We start from the raw sequence: 16,165 nt of genomic DNA on the forward strand, positions 1-16,165 counted from the left end.
ATGTATAAAGTAAAATTCATAGCAATAGTTGTAATGTGATATAAAGTATCTCATTCCTATTGGTGATACAGACATAGGTATAGCTATTTGCTGCTTACATTCAAAATTGAAGGAAACACTACATTTCAGTTCGAGATTAGTAAAAATAAAGCAGTAATTTTTTTTCCCCAACCGAGTTCACATACTTCCTATATTCTATCCATGAACTTCATGATAAAAAATTTTAGGTAAAGTCAAGTGGGCTTATTCCTGTTGGTAAGCCTTGAAAGGATTGTGAAATGTTAACATTCAATTATAACTTATATTCATAACAGTAGTGATTCATTAATCACTAAAATTCATTTAAAAAAGGTTAATTACTACCAGTATATTCTCATTAAGAATGCATGGAAGTATATAATAGGTTTAGGAAATAGTTTTATCCTATTCGTTGATTTTTTTTCTATGCATATAAACGTACCCTATGGAAAACTTACCTATCCAGATGACTCATTTCCCAAGCATTCCTGTAACTTAGGTTTTACTGTATCACTTTTATTTATTACACGCCTTTGCAAATAAGATGTGGTGGAAGAACTGCAAAATTAAAATAATAACCTACAATGAAATTAAAATACTGTGTAAATTTCTTAAAAATAAGTGTTAATAATAATTGTTACTTGAAGCACTATGTATGGGGTCTCTTAATTCATCATCTCATCAAATACCCATTATATAGATGAAACACTCAAGCTCATAAAATTATTAAGTAGTAGAGTCAGGATTTAATACTTGTGTACTTCTGTACCCCCACCCCCACCCCCACCCCCGCCACAGGATTCCTGTGTGTCTTTTTAAACACATAAAAATTCCTTTGCAAACCTCCTTTATACTTAACCCCCAGTATATGTTGGCAGTTATACTCCAAGCATATGGCCCCTGATGTACATCTGAAGGGTCTCATGACTGAGGTTTTACTAAATAGTAATACATGACGTTTTCCTAACAACAACTAGCCCCTCAAGGTTCTGGAAACCTTGCTTCCAAAATTCCTTAGAGCCTTATGCTGTCCCTAACCCCCGCCCCATCTGAAGGTATATAACCAGTCACTCTTCACAGTCCCAGTGCAGCTCTTTCTGCCCTGTCCCTGTGCCTTAATAAAGTCACCTTTTTGCACTAAAGACATCTTCAAGAATTCTTTCTTGGTTGTCAGCTCTGAACCTCACCATCACCCCAAAACCCCAAAACTAATATGTGAATGTATCATTGAAGCCACATAATTATAAAAACCTCAGTACCAGGGTTAATTAAAATTTATGTGTGAATAAATATATTTAATATAGATTGGTACATACGTTTATTATTGTTGAGTCTGTTTTCAGATTTTTGTAACTTTATCATGGAATTTTATAACGTGTTAGGGATACTGGCTCTAACACAGTGTATGCCATTTTATTAGCTTAATTAAATTGTAAATGTTGTAGTCCAGATTTTATATTCAGAATGTATGTTTACATATTCTGCTTGTAATAGGTGATTTGGAAACCAAGTCAACCAAATGTTACTTCATATTGTTCGCATAAAAATTAAATTACTCCTCTCTATACTTTGTCAGTTCAAAATCTCATTTTATGATCAAGACAAGTTGATGTGGTTTAGGGAACTGTTTTATGCTAAGAACATCATTTCGACCTTAAATTAAGATGGTGTTTGGAGTGCCTGGGTAGCTGAGTTGGTTAATGGCTCAAATCATGATCTCGCTGTTCATGAGTTTGAGCCCCACATCAGGCTCTGTGCAGAGCCAGGAGCCTGCTTCAGATTCTGTCTCCATGTCTTTCTGCCCCTCCCCCACTTGTGCACACTCTCTCTGTCTCTCTCTCTCTCAAATATAAGTAAATGTTAAATTTTTTTTTTGTAAGCTGGTGTTTGGTACATACTAAACCATGCACAAATGTTTGAGCTAAAAATACATTTGAGCATTTTCACATAAAAACTTGTATACATGAATCTTCAGAGTAACATTATAATAGCTAAAAAGTGGATACGACCAAAAGTCCCACCAGCTGATAAATGGATAAATAAAATGTGGTATATCCTTATTATGGAATAGTATTAATAAGAAAGAACACTTGGGGCGCTTGGTGGCTCAGTTGGTTAAGCGTCCAACTTCTCAGGTCATGATCTCACGGTTTGTGAGTTCAAGCCCCCCCACCCCCCACCATTGAGCTCTGTGCTGATAGCTTAGAGCCTAGAGCCTGCTTCAGATTCTGTCTCTCTCTCTCTCTCTCTACCCCTCCCTACTTGCTTTCATTCTCTCTCTCTCTCAAAAATAAATAAGTAGAAACATTAAAAAAAAGAACAAAATACTGATACATATTTCAACGTGTGTCTTGAGGCTTGAAAATGTGAAGTGAAAAAACCCAGAAACAAAGGCAACATATTTTATCATTCCATTTATAGGAAATTGCTAGAAAAGGCAAATAGAGACAAAGTAGATTACTGGCTGCAAGAGGCTAGGGGCAGGGGGAATGGGGAGTGACTGCTAAATGAGTATAGGGTCTTGGGGGGGAGGTGATGAAATATGTTGAAATTGGATAATGATCATGGTTATGCAACTCTATAGATACGCTACAACTCACGGAATTGTAGACTTCAAAAGAATTTTATGGTATGTGAATTATTTCAATGTAGATTTTTAAAAAGAAATTAGACGGGCGTCTGGGTGGCTCAGTCGGTTAAATGTCTGTCTAACTCATGATTTCAGCTCAGGTCATGATCTCAAGGTTTGTGAGTTCAAGCCTCACACTCTCAGTGTGGACACTGCGTGGGATTCTTTCTCTCTTCTTCTCTCTCTACCCCTCCCCTGCTTGTGCACATGCTCTCTCTCTCAATATAAATAAATAACGTTTTAAAAAATAATAAAAATATTAATTAGAACCAAATGTGAAATCACCCTGAAAGCTTATTACTAAATATTTTTCAATATCTCAGCATCTCTCAGATTACTGATGATAAATGAGATACAGCAGCCTTGTATAAGGTGAAAAACTTAGTCAACAAACGGTTTTTCCTTCAATACAGTGTAATTTAGATTAGATTTTAATATAATAATAAGCCTTTGCTGTTAATTAGTTTTTAATTTGGTGGTATTTTCATCAATCTTATTTAATAAAACATAGTGATTAAAAATTAATTTATAATTAATTTTGTATTTCCTTGAAAATAAAACTTCATAATTATGGCCAGAAATTACAAATAGTCTAAATAGATAAAAATTTTTCTTTAAAATTTCAAATGAAATCAAGTTAGGTTGAAAATTGGGTAAATCGTCTAGATACGGATTTTGAGGATTAGGTAGTATCAAATGAGAACGCTAAAACAGTTTAGTAACAAGTTTGATGTCCTTATTGAAAGGAAACAATCCATGGATTGGGGAACATACTACCCCCTCTTCTGAGGGGATTTTGGGCAGGAGCCAGTTTTACAAAGTATTAGAGCAGCAAGATGAAAATGGCATGATTGGCTAGGAGGTTGGGGATTTCCTTGTAAGGCTAACAGGTCCTGTGTTCTAGGGTAAGGTAAGCTAGAGCTAAAGCTGACTTGAAGGATTGTGATTGGCATGTGTTAGGTTTCCCTGACAGGTGTTTTTCGTAAATGCAGACTGGTTTAGGTTTACATTTGTGATGTGGTCTGGGCCACTGAGGTGGCCTCCATTTTGTGGATCCCAATACACAAATTAACTTTATCAGTAGTTAAAATATGTAATTTGAATTCATATTAACTTCCCAACAATAACTATAATCTTGGTTGCTTCAATAACAATGTAAAAAATCTAAAGGCAACAGGTGTTTTCATAAATGCAGACTGGCTTAGGTTTACATTTGTGACGTGGGCCAGGCCACTTAGGTAGCCTCCATTTTGTGGGTCCCAGTATACAAATTACAAATTAACTTTATCAGTAGTTAAAATATGTAATTTGAATTAATATTACTTCCCGACAATAACTATAATCTTTGTTGCTTCAATAACAATGTAAAAAATGCAAAGGAAACAGAGATAGAGTGTGATTTAGACCAGAAATGATCAGTGTTTACAGTATTGGATTTGATTATTTAAATAAATCTATGTGAGAATTCTTTAAGAAGTTAATACACTCTTATTAAAGAATTATGCTGTGCATAGTGGTTCTGATGGATCTGATCTATATCATATCTAAGTGACTTAATGGAGCCACTTATGTGAGACTTATAGGTTTTAATACACATTATCTAGTACCTGTTGATTTTTTCATTGCACAGAAACAGTGACTTAACATGGCACTAAAAGAATGAAACTTATTAAGAAACATTTCACTACATCTAAAAAAAACCTTAAAGAATTTGGCTTATTTTGGTGTTGAAAAAATGTGACAGTTTCAGAGATATCCCATCATCAAAGCATATTTAATCTCAAAAGTTAACAATAATGAGATTGGGCTTTACCATATACATACTTTGTAAGAGAACAGTATGAGACAGGTTTTCCATAGAAAAGTGGGAAGAAAAATGTCAAAGGCAAATTAAAACTATTCTTAAGGAAACAAGAAATAAGGATATATTTTTTTTCTTTCTCCTCTTTGTTCAAACACTGTAAGATCTCCTGCCCTAGAGCACAGAATTCCAGCTACCACCATGGTGGTTCAGTTTTATACAACTTCATTGCCATTTCTGTACTTGCTAGCTTGAAATTTAGTCACTGTAACATTGTTCACATGATAGTACATTCTGCCTTCCAAAAGCCTTCTTATTTATAGCTTTAAAAAAACATCCATTTATAATATGGGACTGCTTTTGATGTAGGTTGAGGCAAAACCGAGACTCCTACAGTTTGTCAGTCAGTGATATTTGGATTTGACTGGGCCAAGTGGGGAGGTTTCTCCCTAAGTGAAGGTTTAGGCTGAAGAATGCTAATGCAATAGAGATCTATTGGTAAATTACTCCCATATTCCTGTTAACTTTTAAAAATATATTGAATGCCTATTATATGCAAGACACTGAGCTAGATGTTGAAGATACATAGATGAAAGATCCAGATGTCACCTTTAAGAAAGTCTTTTAATTGGGGAGACCATTAAGGATCAGATAGTCACCATAATGTGATGACATAAATGCATGCATAGAGTAATTTTAATGTATCTAATTTAACTGGGGGTGCTCAGGGAAAATTTCTATATGTAAGAGAATTGTTTTTAAACAAAATCATAGCTGGGGGCGGGGGGGAACAGAGGAAGTCACCTACACAGAGGGAACAATGCAAAGTCTCAGAGAACTTGACCTGGTAAGTTTTGAAAACTACAAGTTTGGCAAGTACTCTAAGGGGTTTGGGGAGGGCAGAGGAAAGAATGAATGAGAAGGGGGGCGCCTGGGTGGCTCAGTCGGTTAAGCGTCCGACTTCGGCTCAGGTCATGATCTCGCAGTTTGTGAGTCTGAGCCCTGCGTCGGGCTCTGTGCTGACAGCTCAGAGCCTGAAGGCTGCTTTGGATTCTGTGTCTCGCTCACTCTCTGCCCCTCCCCTGCTCACAGTCTGTCTCTCTCTGTCTCAAAAATAAATAAAACATTAAAAAAAAAAAAAAACCCTTAAAAAGAATGAGGAGACAAAACAGTTGAAAGATAAGGCTGGATATATTGAGTGCCTTAACATATCATGGTAATGAATTCAGATTCTATTCTGAAGGGTAAGGGATGGGAGAATTGAATTTTAACATAAAAAAAGTCTTGGTCTTTTAATCACAAAAAAATAACTATGAGAGCAGTGTGAAATATGTAACTAAAGTTACATATTTGCTGCAATGGGGTGGAGAACTAGAGGCAGAGAGACCACTTGGGATGCTATTGAAATATCTAGATGAGATGTGATTGTGGGAAAGACCTAAAATAGAGTATTTGCAATAAGGACCCATAGTACATTTAGTGTGTTTACTGGGCAGAGCTTACCTAAAGAAAAAAAAATTTTTTTTGAGTTTCCTCCAGTTATCTTTATAACTCTTAATATGAACTCTTTATGCTCTTACCTCTTCATTAATCTTGAAACTAAAATTTATATACTAAATGTAGAGAAATATAAACTAATAAAATTAGTATCTATGTGCTACTTGATTTTTTTTTCTTTTTACTTTTTGCAAAAATTGCTTCTTGAAACAGAAATTCAGATCTGCCACAGTTTAGGTTCTTCTAAATTTGGCCTGTCTGTACTAACTGTTGTGTTCCGTATATGATGGCCAGTTTTCTCTACTAGACCTTTAAGAGATCTTGTTCATTCTTTCACTGATGTCATTTGACTTTCATATGGCCAGAAAGAAGCATTTATTACCTATTTCTGTTCTCATTTGCCTGAGACACAAGTGCTATTACACAGTATCAACAAGATCATAAATCTAAACACAGCACAGGCTCTGGAATCACATGGCAGTATTTAGTTATAAGTGGTAATCAGGGTGATTTGGACTATGATTATATTATTATAAAGTAATGAAATAAATCACAAAATGGGAAAAGTCTGGTAAAAAATTCAAAGATTCTAGTTTGAGAAAAACTGGTGTAGAGGTTATAAAAATCCCTTTGTCACATTTATAGTCACATTTGTTGAGTCTGACTTTATGACTCTGAGTAAAGTCAAGAAATGCTAGACAGGTAGGACAGATAAATAACTTGACTTTAAAGTGAAAGGGGTGCTGGTTGGCTCAGTTGGTTAAGTGTCCAACTTGTGATTTTGGCTCAGGTCATGATCTCACTGTGAGTTCAAGCCTGGAGTTGGGCTCTGTGCTACAGTGGGGAGCCTGCTTGGGAGTCTCTCTCTGTCCCTCCCCTGCTTGCACACGAGCATTCTCTCTCTCTCTCTCTCAAAATAAATAAATAAACTTTTAAAAAGTTTAGGGAAAGTAAAAGGAGAAAGAAAGGGCTTAGGTACATTTTAAGGTTCATTCCTGTTCTGGAACTAAGAACACAATATGCAATAGGAAAGTAATTCTGTCTCCAGAATTACTATTAGGGCCATTCTCTAAATCCAACCTCTGTATATGTTTTATGTTACTATGAGAAAATATTCTATAGAGTTTCAAGTTGATATAGCAGGACTGATCTCTGCTCATCAAAATGAGGCATCCTACCTTTCTGTTTTGTTAGCAAGTAAGTCTCCTACCTTCAAGTAACAGGAGTTAGTTACTTCCTATAACTTAGGGCAAGAACTCAAACAGATCAGGAATAATTGGACTGAAGGTAAAATCATATTGAGTGGTTGAATGAAAGCTTTAGAAAGTTGGAGATTGGTAGCCAACGAATCTATATTTAACCTTAGATGTCACTGTATGGTTTGGGTTGGCTCTGGGACCCCCTTCTTTTCTTTTTTTTTTAGTGCCAGATTGGTTTACCCACATTTTTCTCCCCTGCTATTATCAATTGCTCCCTAACAAGCTTTCTTTTCCTATCCTCACTTGGGGAAGAATACAATCTTACGTTATCCTTTTTTTCCTTATACTTTTTTTCCTAAAGCAAGTATGCACCCTGTTAAGTTTTCATAATGGTTTTAATTCTGGTAATAGAATGTCAGTATTTATATATGATTATAAGCAAGTATGAAGATCAACAAGAGAGTAGTTGGAGTGATAAAGAACTCTTATTTGAACCTGGTTTCCTTCCTACCATCACTTCCAAGCCCCCACTCAATAGATCAGACTCAATAGAAAAAGTCACAAGATTCAACTGTACTTTAAAGGAAAATTAGAAATAGTTATTGTAATATTGTTGATACAACAAATTACTACAAATTTAGTGGCTTAAAAAAAGTTACCTTAGATATTTGGAGGTCAGAAGTCTGAAATGGGTCCTACTGTTCTAAAATCAAGGTATAAGCAGAGTTGGTTGCTTTCTTGAGATTCTGAGGCAGAATCTCTTTTCTTGCCCTTTCCACCTTCTAGAGGCTGCCGGCACCTTGGTTCATGGTTCCCTTCCATCTTCAAAGCCGGAAGTGGCTGGTTAGTCTTTTTCACATCACATTAATCTGACACACTTGTCTGCCTCCTTTCATTTATAAGGATCTTTATGATTATATTGGGCCTACATGGATAATCGAGGAAAATCTACCTACTTGAAGGCCAGATGATTAGCTACCTTAATTCCATCCACAACCTTAATTCCCCCTTGCTATATAACATAACATATTCAAAGGTTCCAGGGAAACTGGGATGTAAACATCTTCAGTGGGAGTAGAAGATCATGGGGAGGCATTATTCTGGCTACTACAACTATTTATAATTCCTTGGGTACTCAAGTTTAAAAGCAACTTTTCCCTTCCTTCCATCCATTCCTACTTTGTTCTTCTAAATATATTTGACTACTACTCAAAATCTGAAGTGTGAAATGGTACAGGAAGTTAAATATACTAAAGGTTAGGAACTTGTCAACTACATTTTGTCACTGATGACTCAATTTTATTGAGGTAGTGTTGACATAATTTATATTTAAGTGTGTTGTGAAGTGAATGGAAAATGAAAAAGTGCAGAGCATGGCCATGAGAAGAAATTAGAAGATAGAGTATTAGCTTAGAGTAACTCAGGGTCAAAGGAGGATATTTTTTTAGAATGGGAGAGGTTTGAGTATATTTATAGTCTGGAGGAAATCCTGAGAGAGATGAGATGTAGAACAGAGAGATTAATAGATGAAGTCATTTTCTTCACAAGAGATGACTGTGGGTCAAAAAATTGAGTATTTGATTTTGAACAATGGGTAAACATCAGAGTCTAGAGGGAAGAAGATTAGAATGGGTAAAAACAAAGATAATTTTAAATGGAAAGACGCAGGAAGTTAACCATTAATACTCAGTTTTCTCAACTTAATTGGAAGGAGGGCTTTATCCATTCATCTATTGATGAACACTCAGGTGCTTCCATATCTTAGCTATTGTATATAATGCTACAATAAACAGCATTGTGTAATCTTTTCAAATTAGTGTTTTTATTTTCCTGAGTAAATACCCAGAAGTGGAATTACTGCATCATATGGTATTTCTATTTTTAATTTTTGGAGAAATCTCCATACTGTTTTCCATAGTTGTTGTACCAATTTACATTCCCACCAAGAAAATGGTTCCCTGTGGTGCCTGGGTGGCTCTGTCAGTTAAGCATCCGACTCATGGTTTCAGCTGAGGTCATGATCTTGAGGTTCGTGAGTTCGAGTCCCACATCAGACTCTAAGTTGGCAGTGTGGAGCCTGTTTGGGATTCTCTCTCTACTTTCTCTCTCCCCCCCCCCCCCCCCCCCGCCACTCGCAGAGTACCAACAAGATTATAAACCTAAACCTGTCTCTCTCAAAATCAAATTAACTTTAAAAATCCTTAAAAAAATTAAAAAAAGAAATTCGTCCCCTTTTTTCCACATTTTTGCCAACGCTTAGTATTTCTTGTCTTTTTGATACTAGCCATTCTGACTGCTATGAGTTGATGTCTTACTGTGGTTTTGATTTGCATTTCCTTGATGATTATTGATGTTGATCATCTTTTCATATGTCTATTGGCCATCTGTATGTCTTCAGCAAAGTGCCTATTCAGGTCCTCTATTTTTAAATTTTATTATTATTATTACTATTATTATTATGTTGAATTGTTTGTGTTCTTTTTACATTTTGGATATTAACTCCTTCGCAGATATGTCCTTTACAAATATCTTCTCTCATTCAGTAGGTTGCCTTTTTGTCTTCTTGGTGGTTTCCTTTGCTTTACAAAAGCTTTTTAGTTTGATGTAGTACAAGTTGTTTATTTTTGCTTTTGTTTCTCTTGCCTGAGGAGACAGATCCAGAAAAATATTGTTTAAGTCCGAGTTTACTACCTATGGTTTCTTTTAGGAATTTTATGATTTCAGGTCTTATGTTTAGGTCTTTAATCCATTTTGCATTATTTTTGTGTATATTGTTAAGAAAGTGGTCCAGTTCCATTCTTTTGCATTTAACTGTCCAGGTTTCCCAACACCATTTATTGAAGAGACTATCTTTTCCCCAGTGTATATTTTTGCCTCCTTTGTTTTAGATTAATTAACCATATAAGCGTGGATTTATTTCTGGGCTCTATTCCTCTCTATTGATTCTCTGTGTTCATTTTTGTGCTAGTACCATATTCTTTTGATTATTATAGCTTTGTAGTACAGTTTGAAACTGGGATTGTGATACCTCTGGCTTTGTTCTTTTTTCTCAAGATTACTTTGGCTATTTGAGGTCTTTTGTGGTTACACCCAAATTTAAGGATTGTTTGTTCTAGTTCTGTAAAAAATACTGCTGGTATTTTGATAGAGATTTCATTGAACCTGTAGATTGCTTTGGAAAGTATGGGCATTTTAACAATATTAATTCTTCCAATCCATGAGCACAGAACATCTTTCTATTTATTTGTGCCTTATCCATATAATTTGCAGAGTACGCTTCTTTTATCTCCTTGGTTAAATTCATTCATAGGTATTTTATTCTTTTTTTTGATGCAGTTGTCAGTGGGATTGTTTTCTTAATTTGTCTTTCTCATGGTTTGTTCTAAGTGTATAGAAATGTGGCAGATTTCTGTATATTGGTTCTGTATCCAGCAACTTTACTGACTCCATTCATTAGTTCTAATAGCGTTTTGGTGAAGTCTTTAGGGTTTTCAATATGTAGTGTCAGGTCATCTGCAAATAGTGAAAGTTTTACTTCTTCCTTACCAATTTGGATACCTTTTATTTATTTTTCTTATCTGATTGCTGTGGCTAGGACTTGTAGTATTATGTTGAATAAATGTGGGGAGAGTGGACATCCTTGTCTTGTTCCTGATCTTAGAGGAACGCTTTTAGCCTTTCACTGCTGAATATGATGTTAGATGTGGATTTTTCCAATATGGCATTTATTTTGTTGATGTATGTTCTCTCTAAACTCACTTTGTTGAGAGTGTTTATAATGAATAGATGTTGAGTTTTGACCAGGGCTTTTTCTGCATTTTTTGAAATGATCATGATTTTTATCCTTCATATTGTTAATGTGGCATATCATGTTGATTGATTTGCAGGTATTGAACCTGTAATCCCCAACATAAATCCTACTTGATTGTGGTGAATGATCCTTTTAACATATTGTTGAATTTGGTTTGTTAAATTTTGTTGAGGATGTTTGCATCTATGTTCATTAGGAATATTGGTCTGTACTTCTTTTTTTGTAGTGTCTGGTTTTGTTACCAGGATAATTGTTGCTTCATAGAATAAATTTGGAAGCATTCAATCCTCACCTATATTTTGGAATAGTTTGAGAAGGATAGGCATCAGTTCTTTGAATGTTTCGTAGAATTCAGGGCACCTGGGTGGCTCAGTAGGTTAAGCGTCTGACTCTTGGTTTTGGCTCAGGTCATGATCTCACTGTTCATTAGTTTAAGCCCCACATCGGGCTCAGTGCCGACAGGGCAGAACCTGCTTGGGATTCTTTCTCTCCCTCTCCGCCCCTTCCCCACTCGTGTGCACATGTGCGTATGTGCTGTCTCTCTTTCAAAATAAATAAATAAACTTTAAATATTTGGTAGAATTCACCTGTGAAGCCATTTGATCCTGGACTTTTGTTTGTTGGGAATTTTTTTTATTACTGATCCCATTTTCTTAGTAGTAATCAGATTTTCTCCTCCTTCAGTCTCAGGAGACTGTATGTTTCTAGTAATTTATCCATTTCTTCTAGGTTGTCCAATTTGTTGGCATATAATTTTTCATAGTAGTCTCAATCCTTTGTAGTTCTGTGGTGTCAGTTGAAACATCCCCTTTGTTTCTCATATTGAGTTCTTTCTCTTTTTTTCTTGATGAGTCTGGCTAAAGGTTTTTAGCTTTTCAGAGAACCAGCTCTTTCTTTTTAAAAAAAAAATTTTTTTTTTTGACATTTATTTATTTTTGAGACAGAGACAGAGCATGAATGGGGGAGGGTCAGAGAGAGAGGGAGACACAGAATCTGAAGCAGGCTCCAGGCTCTGAGCTGTCAGCACAGAGCCTGACGCGGGGCTCAAACTCACGGACCGCGAGATCATGACCTGAGCTGAAGTCAGACGCTTAACCAACTGAGCCACCCAGGCGCCCCCAGCTCTTTCTTTATAATTGATCTACTACCATTACTATGTGTTTGTTTTTACAAGTGGAATTTTTTCCTTTTACAATTTTCTTCTAGTTGTGGCCTTTTCTTATTTGCTTATGGAATTCCCTTTAACATTTCTTGTAAGGCTGGTTTAGTGGTGCTGAACTTTAACTTTTGTTTATCTGAGAAACTCTTTATCTCTCCTTCAATTCTGAATGATAACCTTGCCCAGTAGAGTCTTCATGGTTATAGGTTTTTTCCTTTGAGCACTTTGAATATATAGTGCTGCTCCCTTCTGGCCTGCAAATTTTTGCTGACAAGCCAAGTAATAGCCTTATGAGATTTCCCTGGTATGTAACTATTTGCTTTCCTCTTGCTGCTTTTAAGATTCTCTGTTTTTAATTTTGGACATTTTATTTATTTATTTGAGAGAGAGTGCATGCATGTGCCTGAGTGGGTGAGGAACAGAGGAAGAGGGAGACAGAGAATATTAAGCAGGCTCCATGCCAGCATATAGTCCAGTGCAGGGCTCAGTCTCATAACTCTGAGATCATGATCTGAGCTGACATCAAGAGTCAGACACTTAACTTACTGAGCCACCCAGGTGTCCCAAATTTTGGACATTTTAATTATGTGTCTTGGTGTGGACTGCCTTGCGCTCACTTGTTTGAGGTTTTCTGTATAGCCTAGACCTGGGTGTCTGTTTTCATCCCCCTTAAACTTAAGGGGCTTTCAGCTGTTGTTTTCTCAAATTGTTTTCTGCCCCTTTCTCTTTTTCTGGGGCCTGTATAATATGAATGTTAGTATACTTGATGTTGTCCTAGAAGTCCATTAACCTATCTTTTTTTTTTTTTCCTTAAATCTCTTTTGTTTTTACTGTTCAGCTTGGGTGCTTTCCATTACTCTGTCTTCCAGATCACTGATCCATTTTTCTGTATTCTCTAATCTGCTGTTGATTTCCTCTAGTGTATTTTTCATTTCAGTTATTGTATTCTTTAGCTCTGATTGATTTTTTTGAAGTTTTTGTTAAAGTTCTCACTGAGCTCATATACTTCTCTCAAATCTGGTTAGCATCTTTATGAGCATTATTTTGAACTCTTTATCAGATAGATTCCTTATCTCTATTTTGTTTAGTTCTCTTTCTCAGGTTTTGCCTTATTCTTTTGTTTGGAACATATTCCTCTATCTCCTGATCTTGAAAGTAGTGGCCTTATGTTGAAGGTGTCCTGTGGGGCCCAGTAGCACAATCCTCTCTGGTCACCAGAACCAGGTAATCCAAGGATGTCTCCTCTGTGGACTGCATTCACCCTCCTGTTGTGACTTGGCATGACTGCCGCAGGCATGCTAGTGGGCAGGTCTGGCCTCCAGCCTGGCTGGCTGCAGTGATTAGCCATGACTACTTATGGGTGTACTGGTGGGTAGGGGTGGACCCCTGTGCAGTTATGAGATCCGGCTGTAGTGGGTGTGCTGGTAGATAGGGTTAGTTCCAGTGTAGAAGTCTAAGAGTCTCACCTCCACCTTTGGTGGGCATGCTGGTGGGTGGGGCTAGCACTCCACCTCCCTGGGGCAGAAGTTGCTCTGGAAGGGCATTGGTAGTTGGTGGAGCATGTGACTTGATCTAGGGGTTGTGAGTTCAAGCCCCATGTTGGGTATAGAGTTACCCAAATAAAATCTTAAAAACCAACCACAAACCAACCAACCAATTAACAAACCCCAAAAAACAACTGAGGCTGCTTGCCAGATGTGGTGCAGATTGGACCGGACAGGTCTGTAGGGAAATGCTGGGGAGGAGCAAGTAGTTTTCTCAGGACAGATGGAGAGTATCAGAACTGGCTCACACAACCGTCTGTCCAGCTAAGCGGAAAGAGGGCAAGAAAAATGGTGCCCACCAGTACTGCCCTGCCCCTCCAGAACACCCTAAAATTAGATTTCCTTCATGTATAACCCAGGTGCTTTCCAAACTGCTGCCCCTGTGCTGGGTCTCAGACTAAGTGATCTAGTGCTCTGGCCTTATGAGTGGCGTCTTTGTTTCTTATTGCCTTCTGGCTCTCTTAGAGTTATGGTGAAGTCCTACTGATCTTCAAAGGCAGATTTTATGGGGATTTATCTTCCCTGTGCAGGTCCCCACAGCCAGAGGTGCCTGATGTGGAGCCTGATCTCTTCGTTCCTTAGAGAGGAACTCCTATGATATCTTATGATATCCCTCCTACTTGTGGGTTGCCAGGCCAGGGGTTTTGGTTCTTGACTGAGTCTCTGCCCCTCCTACTGTAATGAATGTGGCTTTTTCTTTATATCAGTAGCTGTGGAAAAGTTGTTCTGCTAGTCTTCAGGTCGTTTTCAGAGTGAGTTATATTAAATGTAGTTGCAGTGTGGGTGTGTCTGGCGGGGGTGGGGGGTGGAGGTGAGCTCAGGATCCTTCTGTTCTTCCATCTTCCTTGCAATCGGTACCTTTCTTAGTGTAAAATCAATAGCAGTTCTCAAAAATTAATACTTCCACCTCAAGAAACTCAGATGACAGAATAAATGTTTATGTGCCACATGAGAGGGAGTGCAGAAAGAAGCGAGAGTGCATTTTATTTATTATTTTTATTCCTTTAGATATTTTTTGTTTTTGAGGGAGAGAGAAAGCACAAGCCAGGGAAGGGCAGAGAGAGAGAGAGAGAGAGAGAGAGAGAGAGAGAATCTGAAGCAGACTCCAGGCTCTGAGCTGTCAGTACAGAGCTGGACGAGGGGCTGGAACCCACAAACCATCATAAGATCATAACCTGAGCTGAAGTTGGACCCTTAACTGACCGAGCCACCCGGTGCCCCATAAAAGAATCATTTTAAATTTAATCAAGATCCGTTTGGCAGATATTTATTGAGCAACTGCTATGCATTAGCTTCTGGCCTTAGCTTGTAGAAAACTTAAGAGGTGATTTTCATACTTTTTCCCCTCAGGAGCCCTTAAGTCTATAAAACAAAGAAGCTGCCTGACTTGGAGGCTGGAGCCTTGCCTACTGAGAATCTTTATCATTTTCCCCGCATTTCCAATCCTCACACCCACTCAGGATACCTCAGATGGTTCTGTGAGTATCCCTCCCTAGTGTTCACTAAACAGAATCTGAAAAACCAATTGTCTAATAAATATTAATACCAAAGCCTCACTATAATAGTTATGAGAAATAAATAATATAAAATATAGCAGAGATAAGTATAAAATGTGTAAAGAAGTGTAAAGTATAAAGATGAAGAGAATGTGGCTTAACAGCAGACATGTGATAAAAACATGAGCATTTCAGTTGCTCAACATCTCAGTATAAGCCAGCAATGTGGTCAGGGCTTGCCTAAAGAACCTATACAGTTTTACTCCCAAAGATAGAAATGTATTGTCCAGCACAAAGCAGTTGCCTTTTCCTCATCTTCATTGGCCAGACCATAGTTTTAAAAATTTTTATGGGGGCGCCTGGGTGGCTTAGTCGGTTAAGCGTCCAACTTTGGCTCAGGTCATGATCTTGCGGTTCGTGAGTTTCAGCCCTGTGTCAGGCTCTGCTGACAGCTCAGAGCCTGGAACCTGCTTCAGATTCTGTGTCTCCCTCTTTCTCTGCCCCTCCCCTGCTCATGCTCAGCTCACAGCTGTCTCTGGCTGTCAAAAATAAATAAATGTTAAAAAAAATTAAAAAAAAATTTCTTATAGCTTTATTGAAATATAATTGACATACAGTATATCACATATATTTAAAGTACACAATTTGGTAATTTGACATATGTATACACCCATGAAACAATCACCAAAATCAAGATAATAAACATATGCCTCACTACAAGTATCTGTGTAGTCCTTTGTAAACCCTTTCTGTTCCCCCAACCCAACTCCTCTTCCTTGCACCCACTTGAAGCCAATGATCATTTTGTCCTATAGCTTAGTTGGCATTTTCTATAATTTTATTTAAATAGAATCAAACGGCATGCCCTCCGTGACTTTTTTCACTCAGCATAATTATTTTGAGATTTACCTATGTTGTGTCACTCAACAGTTTTTTTTTTTTTTTTTTACTACTGAGTAGTATTCTTTGTATGGATATGCCACAATTTCTATATCCATTCACCCATCAGTG

Source organism: Panthera uncia, chromosome B1 (assembly GCF_023721935.1).
Source record: "Panthera uncia isolate 11264 chromosome B1, Puncia_PCG_1.0, whole genome shotgun sequence".
Lineage (NCBI taxonomy): Eukaryota > Metazoa > Chordata > Mammalia > Carnivora > Felidae > Panthera > Panthera uncia.